This window comes from Diabrotica virgifera, chromosome 1, assembly GCF_917563875.1.
Source record: "Diabrotica virgifera virgifera chromosome 1, PGI_DIABVI_V3a".
Taxonomy (NCBI): Eukaryota; Metazoa; Arthropoda; class Insecta; order Coleoptera; family Chrysomelidae; genus Diabrotica; species Diabrotica virgifera.
In genome coordinates, this window is record NC_065443.1 from 161,561,697 (window position 1) to 161,574,001 (window position 12,305).

At 30.8% G+C, this 12,305-nt stretch overlaps 1 protein-coding gene across 2 annotated transcripts in view; it reads left to right on the forward strand.

Annotated features, from left to right (window-relative positions):
• The window catches only part of LOC114332797 (probable tubulin polyglutamylase TTLL2), a 312,654-nt gene that overhangs the window by 47,952 nt on the left and 252,397 nt on the right, over positions 1-12,305 (forward strand). The window lies entirely within an intron of this gene.

The window sequence follows — 12,305 nt, forward strand, 5'->3', positions numbered from 1 at the left end:
TAACACAACCTCGACTTTCTTTTATATATATAGATGTAAAATATTTAAATGGCTATTAAAAAATAACGGTCTGAGATAAAAAATTGAAAATTTAGGATTGTATGTATCTTTTGCTTCTACATCTCATAAAAATAGTAAAAAACGGTTTTTCCAAAAATTAAAAAAATATATCAGGGGGGGCAACACCCCTTATGACGTACGGGTATGAAACTCCATATTATCCTATTCCCAGACCGCTAGAATATACATGTAAAATTTCATAAAAATCTGTTCAGTCGTTCTCGAGTTATAAATGGTGTAACTAACACAACCTCGACTTTCTTTTATATATATAGATGTAAAATATTTAAATGGCTATTAAAAAATAACGGTCTGAGATAAAAAATTGAAAATTTAGGATTGTATGTATCTTTTGCTTCTACATCTCATAAAAATAGTAAAAAACGGTTTTTCCAAAAATTAAAAAAATATATCAGGGGGGGCAACACCCCTTATGACGTACGGGTATGAAACTCCATATTATCCTATTCCCAGACCGCTAGAATATACATGTAAAATTTCATAAAAATCTGTTCAGTCGTTCTCGAGTTATAAATGGTGTAACTAACACAACCTCGACTTTCTTTTATATATATAGATGTAAAATATTTAAATGGCTATTAAAAAATAACGGTCTGAGATAAAAAATTGAAAATTTAGGATTGTATGTATCTTTTGCTTCTACATCTCATAAAAATAGTAAAAAACGGTTTTTCCAAAAATTAAAAAAATATATCAGGGGGGGCAACACCCCTTATGACGTACGGGTATGAAACTCCATACTATCCTATTCCCAGACCGCTAGAATATACATGTAAAATTTCATAAAAATCTGTTCAGTCGTTCTCGAGTTATAAATGGTGTAACTAACACAACCTCGACTTTCTTTTATATATATATAGATGTAAAATATTTAAATGGCTATTAAAAAATAACGGTCTGAGATAAAAAATTGAAAATTTAGGATTGTATGTATCTTTTGCTTCTACATCTCATAAAAATAGTAAAAAACGGTTTTTCCAAAAATTAAAAAAATATATCAGGGGGGGCAACACCCCTTATGACGTACGGGTATGAAACTCCATATTATCCTATTCCCAGACCGCTAGAATATACATGTAAAATTTCATAAAAATCTGTTCAGTCGTTCTCGAGTTATAAATGGTGTAACTAACACAACCTCGACTTTCTTTTATATATATAGATGTAAAATATTTAAATGGCTATTAAAAAATAACGGTCTGAGATAAAAAATTGAAAATTTAGGATTGTATGTATCTTTTGCTTCTACATCTCATAAAAATAGTAAAAAACGGTTTTTCCAAAAATTAAAAAAATATATCAGGGGGGGCAACACCCCTTATGACGTACGGGTATGAAATATAGACAGCAACCTACTCCCAGTACAGTCCAATATACCTGCAAAATTTCATAAAAATCGGTTAAGTCGTTTCGGAGGAGTATGGTAACAAACACTGCGACCGGCGAATTTTTATATAGATGTAAAATATTTAAATGGCTATTAAAAAATAACGGTCTGAGATAAAAAAATTGAAAATTTAGGATTGTATGTATCTTTTGCTTCTACATCTCATAAAAATAGTAAAAAACGGTTTTTCCAAAAATTAAAAAAATATATCAGGGGGGGCAACACCCCTTATGACGTACGGGTATGAAACTCCATATTATCCTATTCCCAGACCGCTAGAATATACATGTAAAATTTCATAAAAATCTGTTCAGTCGTTCTCGAGTTATAAATGGTGTAACTAACACAACCTCGACTTTCTTTTATATATATAGATGTAAAATATTTAAATGGCTATTAAAAAATAACGGTCTGAGATAAAAAATTGAAAATTTAGGATTGTATGTATCTTTTGCTTCTACATCTCATAAAAATAGTAAAAAACGGTTTTTCCAAAAATTAAAAAAATATATCAGGGGGGGCAACACCCCTTATGACGTACGGGTATGAAACTCCATATTATCCTATTCCCAGACCGCTAGAATATACATGTAAAATTTCATAAAAATCTGTTCAGTCGTTCTCGAGTTATAAATGGTGTAACTAACACAACCTCGACTTTCTTTTATATATATAGATGTAAAATATTTAAATGGCTATTAAAAAATAACGGTCTGAGATAAAAAATTGAAAATTTAGGATTGTATGTATCTTTTGCTTCTACATCTCATAAAAATAGTAAAAAACGGTTTTTCCAAAAATTAAAAAAATATATCAGGGGGGGCAACACCCCTTATGACGTACGGGTATGAAACTCCATATTATCCTATTCCCAGACCGCTAGAATATACATGTAAAATTTTAAAAATCTGTTCAGTCGTTCTCGAGTTATAAATGGTGTAACTAACACAACCTCGACTTTCTTTTATATATATAGATGTAAAATATTTAAATGGCTATTAAAAAATAACGGTCTGAGATAAAAAATTGAAAATTTAGGATTGTATGTATCTTTTGCTTCTACATCTCATAAAAATAGTAAAAAACGGTTTTTCCAAAAATTAAAAAAATATATCAGGGGGGGCAACACCCCTTATGACGTACGGGTATGAAACTCCATATTATCCTATTCCCAGACCGCTAGAATATACATGTAAAATTTCATAAAAATCTGTTCAGTCGTTCTCGAGTTATAAATGGTGTAACTAACACAACCTCGACTTTCTTTTATATATATAGATGTAAAATATTTAAATGGCTATTAAAAAATAACGGTCTGAGATAAAAAATTGAAAATTTAGGATTGTATGTATCTTTTGCTTCTACATCTCATAAAAATAGTAAAAAACGGTTTTTCCAAAAATTAAAAAAATATATCAGGGGGGGCAACACCCCTTATGACGTACGGGTATGAAACTCCATATTATCCTATTCCCAGACCGCTAGAATATACATGTAAAATTTCATAAAAATCTGTTCAGTCGTTCTCGAGTTATAAATGGTGTAACTAACACAACCTCGACTTTCTTTTATATATATAGATGTAAAATATTTAAATGGCTATTAAAAAATAACGGTCTGAGATAAAAAATTGAAAATTTAGGATTGTATGTATCTTTTGCTTCTACATCTCATAAAAATAGTAAAAAACGGTTTTTCCAAAAATTAAAAAAATATATCAAGGGGGCAACACCCCTTATGACGTACGGGTATGAAACTCCATATTATCCTATTCCCAGACCGCTAGAATATACATGTAAAATTTCATAAAAATCTGTTCAGTCGTTCTCGAGTTATAAATGGTGTAACTAACACAACCTCGACTTTCTTTTATATATATAGATGTAAAATATTTAAATGGCTATTAAAAAATAACGGTCTGAGATAAAAAATTGAAAATTTAGGATTGTATGTATCTTTTGCTTCTACATCTCATAAAAATAGTAAAAAACGGTTTTTCCAAAAATTAAAAAAATATATCAGGGGGGGCAACACCCCTTATGACGTACGGGTATGAAACTCCATATTATCCTATTCCCAGACCGCTAGAATATACATGTAAAATTTCATAAAAATCTGTTCAGTCGTTCTCGAGTTATAAATGGTGGAACTAACACAACCTCGACTTTCTTTTATATATATAGATGTAAAATATTTAAATGGCTATTAAAAAATAACGGTCTGAGATAAAAAATTGAAAATTTAGGATTGTATGTATCTTTTGCTTCTACATCTCATAAAAATAGTAAAAAACGGTTTTTCCAAAAATTAAAAAAATATATCAGGGGGGGCAACACCCCTTATGACGTACGGGTATGAAACTCCATATTATCCTATTCCCAGACCGCTAGAATATACATGTAAAATTTTAAAAATCTGTTCAGTCGTTCTCGAGTTATAAATGGTGTAACTAACACAACCTCGACTTTCTTTTATATATATAGATGTAAAATATTTAAATGGCTATTAAAAAATAACGGTCTGAGATAAAAAATTGAAAATTTAGGATTGTATGTATCTTTTGCTTCTACATCTCATAAAAATAGTAAAAAACGGTTTTTCCAAAAATTAAAAAAATATATCAAGGGGGGCAACACCCCTTATGACGTACGGGTATGAAACTCCATATTATCCTATTCCCAGACCGCTAGAATATACATGTAAAATTTCATAAAAATCTGTTCAGTCGTTCTCGAGTTATAAATGGTGTAACTAACACAACCTCGACTTTCTTTTATATATATAGATGTAAAATATTTAAATGGCTATTAAAAAATAACGGTCCGAGATAAAAAATTGAAAATTTAGGATTGTATGTATCTTTTGCTTCTACATCTCATAAAAATAGTAAAAAACGGTTTTTCCAAAAATTAAAAAAATATATCAGGGGGGGCAACACCCCTTATGACGTACGGGTATGAAACTCCATATTATCCTATTCCCAGACCGCTAGAATATACATGTAAAATTTCATAAAAATCCGTTCAGTCGTTCTCGAGTTATAAATGGTGTAACTAACACAACCTCGACTTTCTTTTATATATATAGATGTAAAATATTTAAATGGCTATTAAAAAATAACGGTCTGAGATAAAAAATTGAAAATTTAGGATTTTATGTATCTTTTGCTTCTACATCTCATAAAAATAGTAAAAAACGGTTTTTCCAAAAATTAAAAAAATATATCAGGGGGGGCAACACCCCTTATGACGTACGGGTATGAAACTCCATATTATCCTATTCCCAGACCGCTAGAATATACATGTAAAATTTCATAAAAATCTGTTCAGTCGTTCTCGAGTTATAAATGGTGTAACTAACACAACCTCGACTTTCTTTTATATATATAGATGTAAAATATTTAAATGGCTATTAAAAAATAACGGTCTGAGATAAAAAATTGACAATTTAGGATTGTATGTATCTTTTGCTTCTACATCTCATAAAAATAGTAAAAAACGGTTTTTCCAAAAATTAAAAAAATATATCAAGGGGGGCAACACCCCTTATGACGTACGGGTATGAAACTCCATATTATCCTATTCCCAGACCGCTAGAATATACATGTAAAATTTCATAAAAATCTGTTCAGTCGTTCTCGAGTTATAAATGGTGTAACTAACACAACCTCGACTTTCTTTTATATATATATATATATATATATATATATATATATATATATATATATATATATATATATATATATATAGATGTAAAATATTTAAATGACTATTAAAAAATAACGGTCTGAGATAAAAAATTGAAAATTTAGGATTGTATGTATCTTTTGCTTCTACATCTCATAAAAATAGTAAAAAACGGTTTTTCCAAAAATTAAAAAAATATATCAGGGGGGGCAACACCCCTTATGACGTACGGGTATGAAACTCCATATTATCCTATTCCCAGACCGCTAGAATATACATGTAAAATTTCATAAAAATCTGTTTAGTCGTTCTCGAGTTATAAATGGTGTAACTAACACAACCTCGACTTTCTTTTATATATATAGATGTAAAATATTTAAATGGCTATTAAAAAATAACGGTCTGAGATAAAAAAATTGAAAATTTAGGATTGTATGTATCTTTTGCTTCTACATCTCATAAAAATAGTAAAAAACGGTTTTTCCAAAAATTAAAAAAATATATCAGGGGGGGCAACACCCCTTATGACGTACGGGTATGAAACTCCATATTATCCTATTCCCAGACCGCTAGAATATACATGTAAAATTTCATAAAAATCTGTTCAGTCGTTCTCGAGTTATAAATGGTGTAACTAACACAACCTCGACTTTCTTTTATATATATAGATATCCTATTCCCAGACCGCTAGAATATACATGTAAAATTTCATAAAAATCTGTTCAGTCGTTCTCGAGTTATAAATGGTGTAACTAACACAACCTCGACTTTCTTTTATATATATAGATGTAAAATATTTAAATGGCTATTAAAAAATAACGGTCTGAGATAAAAAATTGAAAATTTAGGATTGTATGTATCTTTTGCTTCTACATCTCATAAAAATAGTAAAAAACGGTTTTTCCAAAAATTAAAAAAATATATCAGGGGGGGCAACACCCCTTATGACGTACGGGTATGAAACTCCATATTATCCTATTCCCAGACCGCTAGAATATACATGTAAAATTTTAAAAATCTGTTCAGTCGTTCTCGAATTATAAATGGTGTAACTAACACAACCTCGACTTTCTTTTATATATATAGATGTAAAATATTTAAATGGCTATTAAAAAATAACGGTCTGAGATAAAAAATTGAAAATTTAGGATTGTATGTATCTTTTGCTTCTACATCTCATAAAAATAGTAAAAAACGGTTTTTCCAAAAATTAAAAAAATATATCAGGGGGGCAACACCCCTTATGACGTACGGGTATGAAACTCCATATTATCCTATTCCCAGACCGCTAGAATATACATGTAAAATTTCATAAAAATCTGTTCAGTCGTTCTCGAGTTATAAATGGTGTAACTAACACAACCTCGACTTTCTTTTATATATATAGATGTAAAATATTTAAATGGCTATTAAAAAATAACGGTCTGAGATAAAAAATTGAAAATTTAGGATTGTATGTATCTTTTGCTTCTACATCTCATAAAAATAGTAAAAAACGGTTTTTCCAAAAATTAAAAAAATATATCAGGGGGGGGCAACACCCCTTATGACGTACGGGTATGAAACTCCATATTATCCTATTCCCAGACCGCTAGAATATACATGTAAAATTTTAAAAATCTGTTCAGTCGTTCTCGAGTTATAAATGGTGTAACTAACACAACCTCGACTTTCTTTTATATATATAGATGTAAAATATTTAAATGGCTATTAAAAAATAACGGTCTGAGATAAAAAATTGAAAATTTAGGATTGTATGTATCTTTTGCTTCTACATCTCATAAAAATAGTAAAAAACGGTTTTTCCAAAAATTAAAAAAATATATCAGGGGGGGCAACACCCCTTATGACGTACGGGTATGAAACTCCATATTATCCTATTCCCAGACCGCTAGAATATACATGTAAAATTTCATAAAAATCTGTTCAGTCGTTCTCGAGTTATAAATGGTGTAACTAACACAACCTCGACTTTCTTTTATATATATAGATGTAAAATATTTAAATGGCTATTAAAAAATAACGGTCTGAGATAAAAAATTGAAAATTTAGGATTGTATGTATCTTTTGCTTCTACATCTCATAAAAATAGTAAAAAACGGTTTTTCCAAAAATTAAAAAAATATATCAGGGGGGGCAACACCCCTTATGACGTACGGGTATGAAACTCCATATTATCCTATTCCCAGACCGCTAGAATATACATGTAAAATTTCATAAAAATCTGTTCAGTCGTTCTCGAGTTATAAATGGTGTAACTAACACAACCCCGACTTTCTTTTATATATATAGATGTAAAATATTTAAATGGCTATTAAAAAATAACGGTCTGAGATAAAAAATTGAAAATTTAGGATTGTATGTATCTTTTGCTTCTACATCTCATAAAAATAGTAAAAAACGGTTTTTCCAAAAATTAAAAAAATATATCAAGGGGGCAACACCCCTTATGACGTACGGGTATGAAACTCCATATTATCCTATTCCCAGACCGCTAGAATATACATGTAAAATTTCATAAAAATCTGTTCAGTCGTTCTCGAGTTATAAATGGTGTAACTAACACAACCTCGACTTTCTTTTATATATATAGATGTAAAATATTTAAATGGCTATTAAAAAATAACGGTCTGAGATAAAAAATTGAAAATTTAGGATTGTATGTATCTTTTGCTTCTACATCTCATAAAAATAGTAAAAAACGGTTTTTCCAAAAATTAAAAAAATATATCAAGGGGGGCAACACCCCTTATGACGTACGGGTATGAAACTCCATATTATCCTATTCCCAGACCGCTAGAATATACATGTAAAATTTTAAAAATCTGTTCAGTCGTTCTCGAGTTATAAATGGTGTAACTAACACAACCTCGACTTTCTTATATATATATATATATATATATATATATATATATATATATATATATATATATATATATATAGATGTAAAATATTTAAATGACTATTAAAAAATAACGGTCTGAGATAAAAAATTGAAAATTTAGGATTGTATGTATCTTTTGCTTCTACATCTCATAAAAATAGTAAAAAACGGTTTTTCCAAAAATTAAAAAAATATATCAGGGGGGGCAACACCCCTTATGACGTACGGGTATGAAACTCCATATTATCCTATTCCCAGACCGCTAGAATATACATGTAAAATTTCATAAAAATCTGTTCAGTCGTTCTCGAGTTATAAATGGTGTAACTAACACAACCCCGACTTTCTTTTATATATATAGATGTAAAATATTTAAATGGCTATTAAAAAATAACGGTCTGAGATAAAAAATTGAAAATTTAGGATTGTATGTATCTTTTGCTTCTACATCTCATAAAAATAGTAAAAAACGGTTTTTCCAAAAATTAAAAAAATATATCAAGGGGGCAACACCCCTTATGACGTACGGGTATGAAACTCCATATTATCCTATTCCCAGACCGCTAGAATATACATGTAAAATTTCATAAAAATCTGTTCAGTCGTTCTCGAGTTATAAATGGTGTAACTAACACAACCTCGACTTTCTTTTATATATATAGATGTAAAATATTTAAATGGCTATTAAAAAATAACGGTCTGAGATAAAAAATTGAAAATTTAGGATTGTATGTATCTTTTGCTTCTACATCTCATAAAAATAGTAAAAAACGGTTTTTCCAAAAATTAAAAAAATATATCAGGGGGGGCAACACCCCTTATGACGTACGGGTATGAAACTCCATATTATCCTATTCCCAGACCGCTAGAATATACATGTAAAATTTCATAAAAATCTGTTCAGTCGTTCTCGAGTTATAAATGGTGTAACTAACACAACCTCGACTTTCTTTTATATATATAGGTGTAAAATATTTAAATGGCTATTAAAAAATAACGGTCTGAGATAAAAAATTGAAAATTTAGGATTGTATGTATCTTTTGCTTCTACATCTCATAAAAATAGTAAAAAACGGTTTTTCCAAAAATTAAAAAAATATATCAGGGGGGGCAACACCCCTTATGACGTACGGGTATGAAACTCCATATTATCCTATTCCCAGACCGCTAGAATATACATGTAAAATTTTAAAAATCTGTTCAGTCGTTCTCGAGTTATAAATGGTGTAACTAACACAACCTCGACTTTCTTTTATATATGTTACAGTGAAAGTTGACGTTTCAGGGAAGGTTAACCTTTACTAGTCACGGTCGACTCTCGCTGGGCATCTTAGTGAAAGTTGAATTCTGAAATAACAAGATCAACTTTCACTAGTGAAGGTTGACCATTCTTAGTGAACGTCAACCTCCCCTACAGCAGTCTAGGGAAAGTTACACAGACGTACAAACAAGATCAACATCCACTAGTGAAGGTTGACAATTCCTATAGTGAATGACAACCTCCTCTACAACAGTCAAGGGAAGTTAGAGAGAAATAAAAGACTAATCTTAAATCACGTATACTTTTATAACAAAAGTAAATTTAGAATTTGAAAGATGAACAAATAAGAACAAAATAAAACGTGAAACTATAGTCTACAATTTAAAGACTATAATAGAGACGAAAATACTATAGTCAACAATAATAAAATTATTTGTTGCAACATGATAATGCTTTATGGCATTTGGAATTGCATAAAACATTGTTTTTTATGCAGTAACACTTCTTTGTTTGGCACTTCTTGTTACAACTGCACTTAAAAAATCCTTGCCCACTTCCGGTTGACTGAGTAGTAGCAACTGTTCGTAAAGTAAGTGTCTTTTCCATTGGAATTTCATCTTCTTTTATAATGTTTACTGGACAAGTATTAAACTGGGATCTGCAAATAAAAAGATACTTGCAGGCTTAAATGTAAAATTACTAATTATTATACTATGCGGTATTAAATACGTTCAAACAAGTTAAACTTCATAAAAGTATGGAATTTCAGTATGGAATTTTTATTGGAATTTCATCTTCTTTTATAATGTTTACTGGACAAGTATTAAACTGGGATCTGCAAATAAAAAGATACTTGCAGGCTTAAATGTAAAATTACTAATTATTATACTATGCGGTATTAAATACGTTCAAACAAGTTAAACTTCATAAAAGTATGGAATTTCAGTATGGAATTTTTATTGGAATTTCATCTTCTTTTATAATGTTTACTGGACAAGTATTAAACTGGGATCTGCAAATAAAAAGATACTTGTAGGCTTAAATGTAAAATTACTAATTATTATACTATGCGGTATTAAATACGTTCAAACAAGTTAAACTTCATAAAAGTATGGAATTTCAGTATGGAATTTTTATTGGAATTTCATCTTCTTTTATAATGTTTACTGGACAAGTATTAAACTGGGATCTGCAAATAAAAAGATACTTGTAGGCTTAAATGTAAAATTACTAATTATTATACTATGCGGTATTAAATACGTTCAAACAAGTTAAACTTCATAAAAGTATTAAAAATGTAAACTAAATTGACGACTGTGGCCTACTTAGGGTAAGATTTTACTTGTTATAATAGAATAATAAAACTTACCGAGCATACAGCTGTTTCAGAACACCATCTCTGGTTCCTATGCGGTAAAATCCATTATCCACTACATCCAACACAACGCCAAGAATTGACCGTGCATCCCCTCGGCCTCGGTCCACATCAGGAACAGGAACTCTCACAGTGCAACCTTTGTCAACAGGTTGTAGTTTATGGTCAGATGTACTTTTCATACGTTTTGCTTGATCTGTTAGGCATTTGAATGCTTCATCTCGTTGTCTTTTAATGTCCATAGTTGATTTGTCCAGGTCAGTTAAAAGGTAACTAGTACCTTCTAAGTGTTGGTCTTCGCTGTTCTCTGTAACACTCAAATCACCCTCATTTTCAAGTGTACTGGAGGTTTCCTGTATATTTTCACCTGTATCGTGCTCACCACTAACAGTAATGTCCCTAATAACGGCTTCAAGATCTTCTTCAGACTCTACATTTGTTAAAGCTTCAGTAGGGATACTGGAAGTAGCTAATCCGTGCTTAGGTGGACATCCAAACATGGCTTCATACGGTGTTCTTTTTATGCCGCTGTGTAAAGCACTATTTTTCATCAACTGAATAAACTTCAGACCGTAGCTCCAATTAGAAGATTTGTGGTCATGCATCCATATGGTAAGCATATTTTCCACATCCTGGTTAGCCCTTTCGACACTGCCCTGACTTTGGCTATGTCTTGGTTTCCCATGGACAATTTTAAAATTAGGCCAAAAATCAACTAATCCATTAATAATTTTATTCACAAATTCCCGTCCATTATCTGACTGCAATACTGTTGGGGCGCCTAGCAAAGTAAAAATATCTATTATATTTTCACAAACCTCATCAGCTGTTTTAGACTTTAGTGCTCTGAGAACAACAAACTTTGTGAGATGATCTTGGTACACTAATATAAATTTATACTCGCCGTCTGGCTGCGATTGGAAATCGATTAAATCAACTTGGCATCTATGATTCAACTCTTTAAAAAGCAACGGCTTAACTACAATACCTTTCTTTAGGCTTTTTTGTTTCTGTAGGCAAGGCTCGCAGAGACTTAGAAAGATTGATATATCCTTGTAGGTTATATTCTTGTATTTTGTTTTTAAATGTTTCACCATGCGATCTCGCCCACCATGTCCGGTTGTAATGTGAGCATCATTTAATATCTGAAAAAGATCTTCATCGCATATAAAATACTTGATGCTATCTTGTTCAGTTACTGGGGATATTAATTTGGTGATTCCATTCACCTCAATAACATCATACCTTTTCAAAAACCGGTAGTCATTGCCATCCTTATTAGATTTTATTTTTACAGTCTTAACCTTATCAATAAGAAGCTCATACTTCACCTTATTCACTGAAACACAATTCAACTTGGAATTTTCACGCTCATCTTTAAGTAGTTCGTAAAACTGCGCAGATTTAGACATTATCGTTCATTAACACTGAACCACTTTAAAACATAAGCGCACCACCTTCAGAATTAAAATACCACATCAGGATATAACACACAGTTGCACAATAACATAACCTCACCAACACTGACGGCCGGCTGGGCGGGAATGTAATATGCACAATGCTGCAGACACCAGACATCACTGGCACCAGGTCAAGGTCGTTCGCCCGCCGTGCACATCCGCCAGATGTTC